Below are 14,147 nucleotides of genomic sequence, written 5' to 3'. Positions count from 1 at the left end.
CCAGACTGGGCTAGCCTGGTTACTTGGTGGTGGTGGGGGAGTTTCAGCTCACACCGACACATCAGGGTAACATTGTGCAGGCAGCAGGTGTTTCTGGTATTTAAGAAAAACCCAAACCCCCCATATCTGGCTCTGCAGTTCTAAAATGAAGATTCAGATAATATTTGACAAAGCTGATGATGAAGATGACAGAAGAGACTTCTAGTTTAATATTTAATGTGCCTGCTGCACTTCTTGGTCTAGCATGAAAAGCAAGGTCTTGCTTCACAACTGGATGTGTGATGGGCTGTCTTCTTTTTTAACCCTTGTGCTGTGGCTCCGGCTCTGATTAGTCCAGTCACAGAATTCATAAACACATCCATTCTCATAGTTCTCTCTATCCAAAGAAGCTATTAGCGGAGGGCTGCAAATTCAGGAGCTGGGAAGAGGAGGACAGAATCTTTCAAGCAAGGTGTTTGGAATAGCAACCATCTAGTGCTTAAGCTGCAGACATAGAAGACGCAGAGCTGAACCCTTCCCGTTCTACACGGTTTTGGTCTTTGCTTGCTATGATCCCATTTTCATTCTGCCTGTCACAGGGTAGGGATTATGTGTTGTCTGTCTGTAACTGAGAGTAGTAAAAGTCTGGAAGGGGTGGTTCGACTTTGACTTAGGTCATTCATCTGCATCTGTACTGGGCCTTCCCTCTTCATCTGTTTGCCTGTTTTATTGGTCTCTCTTGGTGCCCATGCCTAACTGTAGAGAAGGATGATGCCTGGTAGGACTAAGCAGTCTGAAACTGTGGTGCTTTGTAGATGTAAACGTTCTCATACTTTCTGGGGACAGGTTCTGAAGTCTCACATGCCTTGCATGCCTGAATGCAGCTCCTCAATTTACTATCTCCTGTGTGGTCACTGCATGCTACTACCATGCTGCTTCTCCATTTCCAGAAAGAGAGTGCCATCGATAGGCTTCCTTGGCATCTCTGAGGCACAGAAAATGTCATGATAGCACAAAAACCTATGTGGATTTTGGAGCTTTTGGAGTCTCTCTTTGCACAGAAGTTACTTGGCATCATCTATATCTAGCAGTTCCCATCTGCTCTGAGTTGAAATACCAGAGAAAGCAAGATATTGGATCTGAAGAGATACCAAGAAAAGCAAATATCAGGAAAATGAGCAAGCAGAAAAGTCTAATTTTGAGGGATGTGGAGCAGCAGGGGCTACAGTGAAAATACCCATGAAAGTGAGTAAGAAACAAACTGACTGTAAGTAGATTTATTTTGAGGGGATGATATGCATGAAGCAAAAAAATGCCATTGGTAATTTCTCATATACGAATGTGAGAGAAGAAAACATACACACAATATCAAAACACAACACACTTGTGAATTTGGCATAACTGATGCTGGATCCTCATATATGAAGTGACAGCAAAATACCCCTTAGCTTGAAGAGAGCTAGCTTTCACTCAGCCACAAAGCAAATAAATTCTTGAAGAGGTTGAAGCATATTTATCAACAAGAGCACTATGAAATCTTGTATTTGGAAGGAGAGAAATCAACACAAACTCAAATCTGCATCTCAGGGTTGTTACACAGAGGTAGGCTGAACAGGGTATTATCCTTGCCTGTAGTGAAAGCCCTTTAGAGGCAAATTTAGGATGTGTTTCCACTTGTCATTTCAGGCTTGATAGAAACTAGAGGCTTGGAGAGAGGAGTGGCTGGAAAAGCTGCCCAGCAGGAAAGGGCCTGGGAGTACTGATCAACAGCTGGCTGAATTTGAGCCAGCAGTGTGCCCAGATGGCCAAGAAGGCAAACAGCATCTGGCCCTGTATCAGAAATAGTGTGGTCAGCAGGACAAGAGCAGTGATTGTCCTCCTGTATTCTGCACTGATGAGGCCACACCTCAAATACTGGGTTCAGTTTTGGGCCCCTTGCTACAAGAAGGACATTGAGGTGCTGGAGTGTGTCCAGAGAAAGGCAGCAAAGCTGGTGAAGAGTCTGAAGAACAGAAGCTGCCTGGAGACAAGGAGGCTGAGGCAGGAACTTCTCCCTCTACAACTCTCTGAAAGGAGATTTTAGTGAGGTGGGGATCAGTCTCTTCTTCCAGGTAACAAGTGATGGAATGAGAGGAAATGGCCTCAGATTGTACTGGAGGAGGTTTATATTGGCCATTAGGAAAAAATCTTCCCTGAAAGAATGGTTAAGCCCTATAACAGGCTGCCCAGGGAGGGCACGGAATTGCTGTCCCTGCAGGTGTTCAAAAAACTTGTAGACAAGGCACTTAGGGACATGTCTTAGTAGTACACTTGGCACCATTTGCTTATCAGTTGGACTCTATGATCTTGGAGATCTTTTCCAGCCCAAATGATTCTACAATCTTATGATTCTAGTTGGATTGATATTCACCATCCTTTCCTAATCCTTATCTATGTAACTATCATACCTTTGAATTATTACTTAATTCCTTATGAATTGTAAGGCTTTAGGAGAATCCCCAGAAATACTGCCGAAGCACCAAGCGAGCAAGGACAAAATTAAATTTTGCTCTTGAAGACTCTAAGGATTGTTTTGGGAGCTCAGAGAAGATAACACAACTGGATAGGATCATTTTAAAGGAAGAAGAAAAAGAGCTTACTTCTTTTTAGATCCTTTGGTAGTGAAGTCATTTAATCTATACTTAACCTGTGCCTCTCCAATATAAAATGAAAACAGATTCTTCCTACTCGTAAAATACAATCCAGTAATGAGTGTGAGACATCAGGGTATTAGTTTATGAAAAGGTAAAGGTCTATTTGAATGTGATTAATACTTTTAACAACCTTAATGTATTGTATATAAGCCATGTAAGCAACTAAGGTGGTCATATAATTCATCAGGCTTGGCAGTCTTTGCTGTCCTAGAGCAGCTTGTATAGATTTTTAGAGATATTAGATCATTCATTTTACTTACTGTAAGGATAAATGGTAACATTTATCATGGACTTTCCATTCTTATTTTGTAAATCTTTCAATACAATGATTGAATAACACTTTGAAAGCTAACAATGGTAAATCATAGAGGTTGTGTGAATTGTGGAGGTATTTTTGCACTGTCCTGATCAGAGTAACAAATGTCATCAAGAGCCTTACACAACATATAAATATTACCTACGTTCAAGGAGGCTGTTAGGGTGCAGCATTCATTTACAAAATGTTTGAGATAATAACACATCATTCACTCAGAAAAATTCAGTGGTGAGTTGAATTTCACTCAAGGATGTGAAAATACTTGATATCCTTTTGAAAGGAGAAATTGTGCCATCACTGGAGTCTTGCAAGGATGTGCATACGACAGGAAACAGCATATTAACATGAAATTTCCACATTTTTCATGCTTAAATGAAATAGATCTGAAATCAGTTCATTCAACAAAATAGCAATTTGGAACTGCTTCACAAAACTCACTTGAGACAACGTCCTCTTGCTGGTTCACTTCAAATATGGATTATGAAGATTGCTGAAGGTTACTTTTTTCGTATTTAAATTACCACACATTTTATTTTCTTACACTTTACCTGGTTGACTAGAGAAACAATGTTTTTTCCCGTGTTGTGTCTTATACAAAATAGAGTTAATTAAGACATGCTATACTTTCTCCCAAGAGTCAAAGTGTAATGTTCAGCTGGCCAACTTGCATGAATAATCCATCACTATGAATCATTAATTCAGAAGACAAGCTATTGTAATTGATGTCTTTATGCAAGTTATGGAAATGCTTTGGGAAATCACTTTTTTATTCTTGTTGTTGGTACATTTGTTAATTTGTTTTTGAATATTTCTAGGCCTGGGCAGTGTTGGGCTGCAGCCTCTGAAATGCGTTCACCTGGAGTTGACTGTTTCAGTGGGAATCTGATCTTTTTCATGGTCTTGAGTAAAAATTTGCATACTTTTATTCTGGAGAAAAAAAAAAATTAAATCATAAGGCGATCCAAGGACTGGAACACCTCAGCTAGGATGATGTTCAGCCTAGAGAAGAGAAGACTTGAGAGGGACCTTAGAACTGCTTTCTAAAACATGAAGAAATCCTACAGGAAGGCTGTAGAGGGATTTTTCAGAAGGGTGTCTAGCAGTAGGAGAGGGAAAATGGTTTGAGGCTGAGGAAGAATAGGGTTAGATTGGATCTTAGGGAGAAGCTTTTCAGTGTGAGGATGGTGAGGCTCTGGAATATGTTGCCCAGGGAAGCTGTGGATGCCTCCTTCCTGGGGGAGTTCAAGGGCTGGTTGGATGAGGCTTTGAGCAGCTGAGTCTAGTTGAGAGGTGTCCCTGCCCATGGTGGGGAGAGTGGAGTAGATGATCTCTAAGGCCTCTTCCAACCTCAGCCATTCTATGACTTCTTTGGCTGAGCTTGTGTGCATAAACTGGATGAAGCACTGTTTAAGTTCTGGAATTTTCTTTTTAAAAGTCCTGGCATAGTGATATTTAGCAGTAGCCATTATGTGCTATAAAAATCATGACGTTACTCTATCTGGCAATGCAAGCAGGGACTGCAAGCACTAATGCATATTGTGTAAGCTGGTATTTAGACCTTCTTGTATGCCCATATGTTGGAGATGATTACCTGATGAGTTACAGCACGTTTCTGCATCCAGCCAAGCACATCAAATGCTGAAGATATGTAAATTTGTTGGACTATATGAAGGCAAATTAGTGCACAATTCATATAGCTTCCTTATGTGTTAAAATCTACTATAGCCATCATGTCTTTATGGCATGAAAAGTGACCAGTTTTTGTTCCTTTGTAGGAATCTCTTCACTTTCCTTCATAACTGAAATATTAGACTTTCTAGTCTCCAGCAGTAAGTACCAAGGGACAGTTATTTTCTCTGCTTTCAAAACAAGAAAGAGGCAGAGAGTGGGAGCCCACAGCTTGGTGGCGTCTCAGTAGCAGAGCACTGGTAGCCTGTAACAAAGCATCAGGTTACTGAGGTAAAAACACCAAGTGCCAATGCTTTTTGTGTTATTACAGATCAAAGCAGTTTTGGTGTGGTATTTTTTCTTTTATTGCTGGTTTCTTATGTTTGAAAGTAAAATGTCTGTGCTATCTCTAAGTTCCTCCTGTAGCAGCAGCCAAAGATGTTTTTGTCTTCAGTTTGAGTCTTTTAGCTTTGTGCATTGTATTGCAGCTGCAGAAAGGTTTTGTCCTCCTCCTCAAATAGACTTAGATTTTTCATTACCGGAAAAAAAAAATCTATTTATGAACTTAGGAAAGATTTTTCATGTGTGCACACAGATTTCATATATGCAAAACATGAGATAACTGAAGTCTTTCGATTCTTTAATGAGTTTTGGATTAAAAATCCATGGTACTGTGATATTTTCTGTTCCATAGAGGAAACTTCTTAAATACTTCTTATGTGTTCTGTAAGTGAAATGCAAAGTAGACCATTCCTGCATATAATTTTTAACTTGTAGTGATTCTGAAAGCAAGTAGTCATACTTTTTTGGTGGTGTTTGTCTTTTGGTGGTGGTTGGTTGTTTGGGGTTTTAGGTGTGTTTTCATTGTGGTGGTGTTTTGTTTTGTTTTGGTTTTTTTTTAACTCTAGAATATTTATCTCACATTTAGACTCCAAAATAGAGGCTTGTTTTATCTCACGTGCTCAACTGTACCCATTTCTTTTCAGCTGAGCCCTGGTGTGTGTGCTGCACTCTCAGAAATTCAGCCCTGAATTTTGACATTGTATATAGGAAGAGAAACAGAACATGTTCAGAATAAACTGACATCTGAGCTAAATTCAAGTAGGTTTAGCCATTTTTGGCTCAATTTCATAAGGCATGAGAAATATCAGATTGCTGATACTTCAGTTACGGAAAAATGATAAACACAACTTTTACAAAGTGAGATAAACCCTGATCATTCATGCCTCCTGTGGACAAACAGTGACTTGGCCTGGGGGCATTAAATGCCTAATTGGATCGTGTAATTAACTTTTTTCCCCTTATGGCTGAACACACAAAAATTTCTGAGTAGCTCAAAATGTTTTTGTATAGTAGTTGAAGCCAAGGGGAAAAAAAGAGTAATTTTTCTGGTCTTATGAGTAAAATCAAAGATACAAAGTGAACAGAACTTGGATCCTAATGAGGCTTACAAGCTAGCAATAAACCTCACAGTGACTACTGTGTTACCATACCTGGCACAGAACAGGCATTTGAACCTTTCCTGCTTGTCTTGCCAAAAAATTCTGGAATCATTGCACCAAAAGAGACTTTGAGCTCTTTCTTAGTTTTCTCTTAACAGTTGTTTCATTTTGCTTAGAGCATAGATCCAGGAGCAGGTTCGTATTTCTTGCAATTTTTTTTTTCTTGCTTTCCCTCTCATGCATCTTCCATATGAGCTCACTATTCATTAGGTAGATAAAGTCCTTTGCAGCACTTGTTCATAGTTTTGTTTCTTAAACTGGGGTCATAGAATGTATATAGGTGGAGACGTACATGTAGACATAGATGTTTTTATCATTTCCAGTATGTGGAGGATGACAAAAATGCACAAGGAACTTTGAAACTCACCCCTTATTTATCTACTTTCCCAAGTCACTGTTGACTTCTGATCTGTTTCTTTAACCTTCTTAAAGGCATCTAGTGAATCTGAGTAGATCTAGAGAACCTCCCCAGGCAACCTGCTCCAAAGCTTCCTTGTCTTTGTCAGTAAAAAGCTGCTGTAAAGTCCAACCTGATGTTTTGTTAGTACAGTCTGAGATTCTTTTTGTCCCATCCACTATGTGTACACAGAGTAGTATCTTAATCATCTTCTTTAGTATTTTTCTGTGATTGATATCAAAGTGATACTAAAATAAAACATCCCAAAACTGGCAAAATTTGACCTTTTAAATCCATATTACTGTCATACTTGGCTACCTCAGTTGGCATCATTGTTAGTCCAGTTGACAAATAAGCACCGTAAGGAATTCTTAGCTAGACTGGTGTCACAATCAGGCTTAGGAGAAAATTACTTAGTGAAAATACTTCTGGTTTTGACAGGCACTGCTTGAGAATTTAAGCTTTTATTTCAAAGTAAGCAGCTTGACCTCTTTGAAAATTCATTAAGAATATCATAACCCAAATACACTGAGACACCCACAGTTTGATCAGTACATTACAGTGAAAAATACCTGGTCTGGATTCCTGGAACTAGTCATCTCAGCAGTTGTTAGAGGCAGTGGTGATGTCAAACCATAGCTGAATGGGACTGAAGTTCCCTTACTGAAACAATTCAGCACAAAGGCAGTGGTGAGACCTATGAAAATCTGAACAACCTGAGGACTTTGAGGTAGTTAGTGCTCTAATTTTGCAGTGTCTTGGTCTGAGTTTATATAAACAGGTTAAACTAGTAGAACCTTCACAACAGGTACAAGGAAATGCTTGTTTAATAAGGCCACAGTACATTTTTTTTTTCTTCGTCATGCAGACTGAGGGAGTGTTTGTGGTTAGGGATCAGCTGTGGCCACTTGGGTTTGTAATTACAGCTGTGATAAGTGTATTTTCAAGTGTTGCTGTACTGAGGGTTTTCTTAATCCAGTATTTTACTAGGCCTTCCATTGCCCCTCCTAGTACTTTGTAACAATTCCTGAAACTCCATGAATCATGGGAAAGCAAATGTCAGACCATTAATTTCTGGCTCTTTAGAGGCGTAAGTCTTACTTAGGCAAGTGTGTGGTCATGTCTGACATCATTAGTACTGTATTTAGCAAGCTGCAGTCAGCACACAAATAGTACAACTCCACATGCAGCAAGAAGTGGCTTGTTGCAAGTCTAGCTTTTTAGTTTAGCACTGGGGAGGGAAAAAAAGCGTAGTAACCTTTTAGTCCATTATTATTAATTGGCTCTGTTACTCCCAGCTTTGGGAGCTAGAGAAGACATGTCTCCTGTTGAAGGTTGGATGTTTGCTGCAATTGGCTTTCCTGTATTTTTATGAAAACAAGCACAAAGCTGCTGTCTGGCTGATTACTGTTTGCTCTTTAAGCCATGCAGAAATCCATGCTGTTGAATGTCAAACAGGATGGGACACCTAATATACTTGAGCTGCTTCCACCTGTACCCAGGCAGTTTACTGCTTAAAACAACAGATGTTTGAGCTTTTTCCTCTGCCTTGGATGACTTTGAACAATGAAGAAATATGCTTAAAAAGAACTTTAGGTGCATAATTTCATACCATGAGTAATGTTCCCCATTTAAATTCTACCACTATGTCTGCTTTGCTTCTTCTAAGAGGAGGCCTAGGTGTAATTTTAAACAGTATCTCATGTATCACAGTGATAAACTTTATCTGATGATGAGACAGAGGTGGTCCAGTTTCCACCAGGAGTACAGTTGATCTGTGTCCCTCTTCAAGGATTAATGGATTCTTTGTATGATTGCAGAAGAGCTTTTCCCCGTTTACACCTTGGAGTATATTTACATCCACTAGAATAGCTGTTCTGTGGTGAATAACTGAAAAAACTCTGCATGCTTTAGGCTACACTTTGCATACAGCTGCACCAGCTCCAGGAGGTCTGTGTGAGGCAGTGCATGAGGCACACACATTCTGGTTGATTATTGCCTAATGAGTTTGCTGCTGAAATATATTGATTGAAAGTAGCTTTTCTGCTGTGGCCTTGTTAATGGAACCGGTTGGCACAAACTGGGTCTAAAATGCTTTCTTTTAGGTACAGCTGTCCACCTTGCCTACTTAACAACTTAATTTAGACTTAGCAATCAGAATCATAGAATGTTAGGGTTTGAGAGGGACCTCTAGAGATCATCTAGTTCAACCCTCCTGCCAAAGCAGGATCACCTAAGGCAGGTCACGCAGGAAATGCATCAAGGCAGGTTCTGAAAGTCTCCAGAGGAGAAGGCTCCATAACCTCTCTGGGCAGCCTGTTCCAATGCTCTGCCACCCTCACAGTAAAGAAGTTTCTGTTTGGGTTGAGGTGGAACCTGCTGTCTTCTAGCTTGTGCCCATTGCTCCTTGTCCTTTTACTGGGTATCACCAGAAAGAGAATGGCACCTTCAGCTTTTATAGATATTTATAGACATTAATAAGATCCCTTCTCAGCTGCCTTTTCTCAGGACTACACAGCCCCAGTTCTTTCAGTCTTTGTTCATAGGAGAGGTCAAGTCCCTTAATCATCTGTGTAGCTCTCCATTGGACTCTCTCCCATAGATCCCAGTTTCTCTTGAATTGAGGAGCCCAAACTGGACACAGTATTTCAGGTGTGGGCAGAGTAGAGGGGGAGAAGAACCTCTCTAGACCTGTTGGACACACTTTTCTTAACGCACCCTAGAATGCCATTGGCTCTCTTGGCCACAAGGGTACATTGCTGTGGAAAGATTGAAAATCTGGGTCTTATATATACAGGAGAAAACTTCAGGTTATCCTATTTAGCTTGCAAGCCATGCTAATTAAAAAAGCTTAACCTATTTTTTAGTAAGAGTGTGTGTATTAACCATTGATGCAAACTCTTAGACGCTTATGAATCATAGCATAGTACCAAAAATGGGAGTGGTATAGTCCGATAAAAGCTACAATTAACATTAACCTGCCATAGGAAATCCAGGAATAAGCACCTACAACTACCTGAAAGGAGGTTGTAGTGAGGGTGGAGGGTCAGTGATAGCATAAGAGAAAATGGCCTTGAGTTGCCCCAGGGGAGGTTTAGGTTGGCTATTAAAAGAGGCTTATTCATGAAAAGGTTTCTCAAACACTGGAACAGGCTGCTGAGGGAGGTCGTTTAAACACCTCCATGGACAGGGATTCAAAGATGCAGAGATGTGGTGCTGAGGGACATGGTTCAGCACCAGACTTGGTGGAGTTAGGGAATGGTTGGACTTGATAATCCTAAAGGCCTTTTCCAATCAAAATGATTCTGTGATTCTATGAACTGCAGGAAAACAGGGAGTCTGGTTTTGGGAAGGGGAGGCAGTGAGCTTTCAAGCCTCATTTTTCATTTTGGCTGTTGGAAACAATAACTTTCTGTAAGGTATTAGGGATTCTGAATTATAAAACCTCACTTCAAAATCTTAAGGAACAAAACACAAACAAAACAAAAACAAACCCACACAACCCCCAAAGGAACCAACTTAAAACAACCCAAACACCTTCTGTACAATATGCCACGAATGTGTTCCTAACAGCCACAGGGAGAGTGCATAGATCTGAGCCAGTGAGCAACAGACATGGGTTGTTCTTCAGTGCTTCGTGATTGCTCTTGTTCATCTGAATTGCTTTAGCATTTAGAATCAGATGTAACGTGATACAAACCTCTCTGTGTGGGAGAATAAGCAAGATTAAGACAAATTCGGCTCCCTGCATGTGTTGTTTAAATGGTTCATCACAGAGAGGCTACTTGGAACAGCATCACTTCTCATAAACACAAACCAATGAGGCTTGAACAGTGATCCACAGAAGTGCACTTCAAGGCCAGATTCCCCCTTCCAGGCGCAGCTTGAATACTGGACTCTGAGCTGTTCTGCCCATGGTGAGCCAAGAGGGGATGTATCAGCAGCTATAAGTCTCCAAGGCCAGGATAAACAAAACTATTAGAACAAAATTGTGAATAGTTCTTTTTTCTTTCTTTCTCGTTTTTCCCCCAAGTAAAGAGAACCTTCTTTTTTGTCTGCCTGAAGAAGTTGTACTACTTTGGTTGCTGTATATCTTCTGTTGTAGATACCTGCACAGCAGGGAATGTTTTTTGTTGGTGGTCTTTTTCTTGTTTGGTTTGGTTTTATTTCCCTTTCTCTTTCTGTTTCTAACTTTCCCATTTATCTCTTGAAACTTCTGCTGTTCCAGATATTCTCTCTGAACAATTTCAGTAACACATGCAGGGTGCTGAATTTACTTCTTTTCTTCATACCCTGCCAGCTCACCCAGTTTGAACAGAGACCACTACTGTTTCCTTTTGGTGTTTGATTGATTTTTTTTTTTTTTTCTTACTGGTAAATTCATGGATACTTACTAGGAAACAAGAGACAGGAAGGACTTGAATGATGAGGTCAAGAAAAAAGTGAGACTTCTGCTTGCAATTTTGTCCACCATGCCATGCTAGCTGTTTTTTTCCTCCTGTCTGGATAGTCAGAGAGTTGATCAGTTGCCTGTATTGGTGTCTGTAATTGGGCAGATGCCCTGGTTGCTTTCCCAGAGCTGCTCTCAAGTGGCAGCAATATAAAATTGGAGTTCTGGAGTTGAAGAAATTGCGGAGATAAGTGGGGAAAATGAAACTATTTGAAAATATATGAAAACTACTAGCAGAGCAGATAGCAATGATGCTGAAGTCTAAGAGGCAAGAGTTGGAATTGGCCTTAGGGTAAAAGGAAGAAGTTTAATTTTCTTCTGTACATGGGCTTTCCATGCTTCTCATTCCTTTGGGAAGATCAGTGATCAGCATCCTTCACATCAAAAAGAAATTCTTGTCATATGCCTTATTTAGAGCTTTCCACTGTGTGAAATAGAGTGAAAAATCCTGCTACTTGCTGAATTTTGACTCCAGATTATTCTGCAATGTTTAGAAAAACATCTCTCTTGTAACAGATGTTATGTTATCTTAGAGAAATATTTGCAGTGCTGAAGCTTACACAGTAGTGCTAAAATTTTATCTCGGTTACTGAATTTGATGAGATGTACTTTTTAATTGACTCCATTTTGCTCATTCAGAAGTAAACACCCTCTGAGTGACTCTCTCTCATCCTTTTGTCTCTGAAGTTTTTGTGCAAGACCAGCTTTACAGGCTGTTTCCATTTTGATTTTTGTATCAGCTGAGGCTCTGTTGGTCAGACTTGCCAAAACAGCTCTTTCAACTGGTTTTAAAAACAGTCTTTCAGATATTCTGTCCAGCTTCAGCTGCTGTGCCAGGACAGCTCTATTAGCTGGCTGGTGATGGCCTGACCACCTCTGCCAGCACGCTCCCCTGGCTTGCTGCAGAGCAGCTGCCAGCACGGAAGGTGCCAGGGCTGCCGGGGTGGCTGGGGAGCTCTGCTGGCACGCTGCTCTGCTGGAGAGCTGGTGCGGGCCAGCGTTTCGTACCACGCTGTTGCTGGCTGTCAGGACTGTGGCTGTCATGACAGACTGTCTGATGTATGCAGTTGCTTCTGAGAGTAATTGGAACTGGCTGCAAGCTCACCAGTGGCTACGGCTGCTGCAGTCTTGCTCCTGCTGTATAGAAATGGACTATGAAGCTGAGAGACGTTAGAGAAACGATGCCTGTGCATTATAAACAATAATCTTTGTAATGGTGAATTGCCATTTGCCATTAATCAGGGTATAATAAAAAATTTCCTCACTAAAAATTTCTTCACTGAAAGTGTTGTCAAGCCCTGGAGTGGGCTGGCCAGGGAAGCAGTTGAATCATCATCCCTTGGAGGGATTTAAAAGACTCATAGACAGGGTGCTTGGGGATATGGTTTAGCAGTGGACTTGGTAGTGTTGGGTTAATGGTTGGACTCGATGCTATTACAGATCTTTTCCAGCCTAAACGGTTCTATGATTTTGTATCTACTTTTAATGCCAGGGTTAATTGTTTGGGTTTTTTTTTCCTAAAGCAATCTCTATACCATACTACTGTAAGAAATATACCATATTACTGTAAGAAACTAATTCTGATCTAAGTAATGTTAACATAAGTGGATAATAACTCTCCTGGCAATAACAACATTACCTACATATAAGTGGAGCCCAATGCTGAGTGCAAGTCTGAAGCCAGAGTTGTTTAGTAGGAAAGCAAGGTGGTTTGTCACACTTGCATTCAGTTTCTGAAATGATGGACTGTTCTGAAATCCTGATGCAACTGGATTAACTTTCTTCATCTTCTTGACAGCTATATCCATAGCCTGATCTTTTTCCTTCTGAGTGAAGAAGTTCTTCCTTCTTGTGAAGGAAGCAGAACAATGTAGTGAGGAGTTAACTCTTGCTTTGAACTTGGAACCACTGTTTCACAGCTAATATATACCATGACCTGTTACTTGGAGATTATTTAAAGACCATCATTCTTCATTGTATTTTGTTAAGAGACATTTAAAAACCTTCCCGAGTTGTCTGGTAGGCTTTTGAAATGCATTCAGCAAGTCTCCTCCAAAGAGAAATGACTTTAAGGTACTTTGGCTGCAGTATTCCCTATTCACTGAATAGTGAAGAGCTCCTGTTCTATTTTTGTTTATCCCTAATCCTTCAGTCCTCCAACTGCTGAAGGTTTAAAATGGACTGAGAGTGCTTGTATAATGCCAGGCAAAGGATCTAGTCTAATGTAACATATCTTAAGTGACTTTATGCATAAATACAGAATTGCAAAAAAACCTGCATGGCTCTCCAAACATTGTAACCTTCCCTTGCTGTAAATGCTTTCACAAAATCTATTATTAATAGTTTTTTATTCTACTGAAACTGTAGTATCATAATGCATTATGGCACTGTCTGTGACATAAGTGACAGCTTTCATCATGTATAAAACTGCGCTCCAGTACATGCAGTAATGTCGCCTTTAGACCTAAACTGCAGTGATTGCATCTGGCAGTTGCATATGGTGAAACTTAGCTACTGCCCTTTTAATTAAATTATAGTTGGAAGCCTCCTTCTGGGAGCTTGTTGATCAACTGCATTTCACAGTAAAATAATAGAAAAGTGACTTCTTGTAAGGAAGGGAATTTGCGGTACATCCAAGAGCAGGCAAGAAGTTGTTCTTGTATCTAAATTAACTGATTGCAGAGCTGTCTCTGTGCTTCTGATGGAAAATGACTACTGCAGAATTGGATCACACCCTTCCTGTCCTTTCCTTTCTCAAACAGCCCTAAAGAAATCTGGAGGAGGAAAAATCGTAGAATCATGGAACAGTTTGTTTTGGAGGGGCCCTTGAAGATCATCTAGTTCCAACTGCCCCAGCTACTGTCTCCTTTGAGGTCTCTTCCCTGTGTGGTTGACTTGTGTGTGGTATACTATGTATGCCTTTTCAGATAAACATACAAAAAGACCTCCAGAAGTGGAACTTGTCAGATTTTGTTCTTGAGAGCCTCTAAGACCCAACTTCATGTCATATGTCCAGGTCTTGTCCTGCCTTCCATAGTAACAACAGGGTGACAGCTCACCACAAGACCAAAATGCCTGAAAGTGACCTCATTTGGAGTAGTGGACAGGACTGACTACCCTCACTGAAACATTAGATGTGTTT

The sequence above is a fragment of the Indicator indicator genome, chromosome 13, assembly GCF_027791375.1.
Source record: "Indicator indicator isolate 239-I01 chromosome 13, UM_Iind_1.1, whole genome shotgun sequence".
NCBI classification, from domain to species: domain Eukaryota; kingdom Metazoa; phylum Chordata; class Aves; order Piciformes; family Indicatoridae; genus Indicator; species Indicator indicator.
This window is presented reverse-complemented; position numbering follows the sequence as displayed.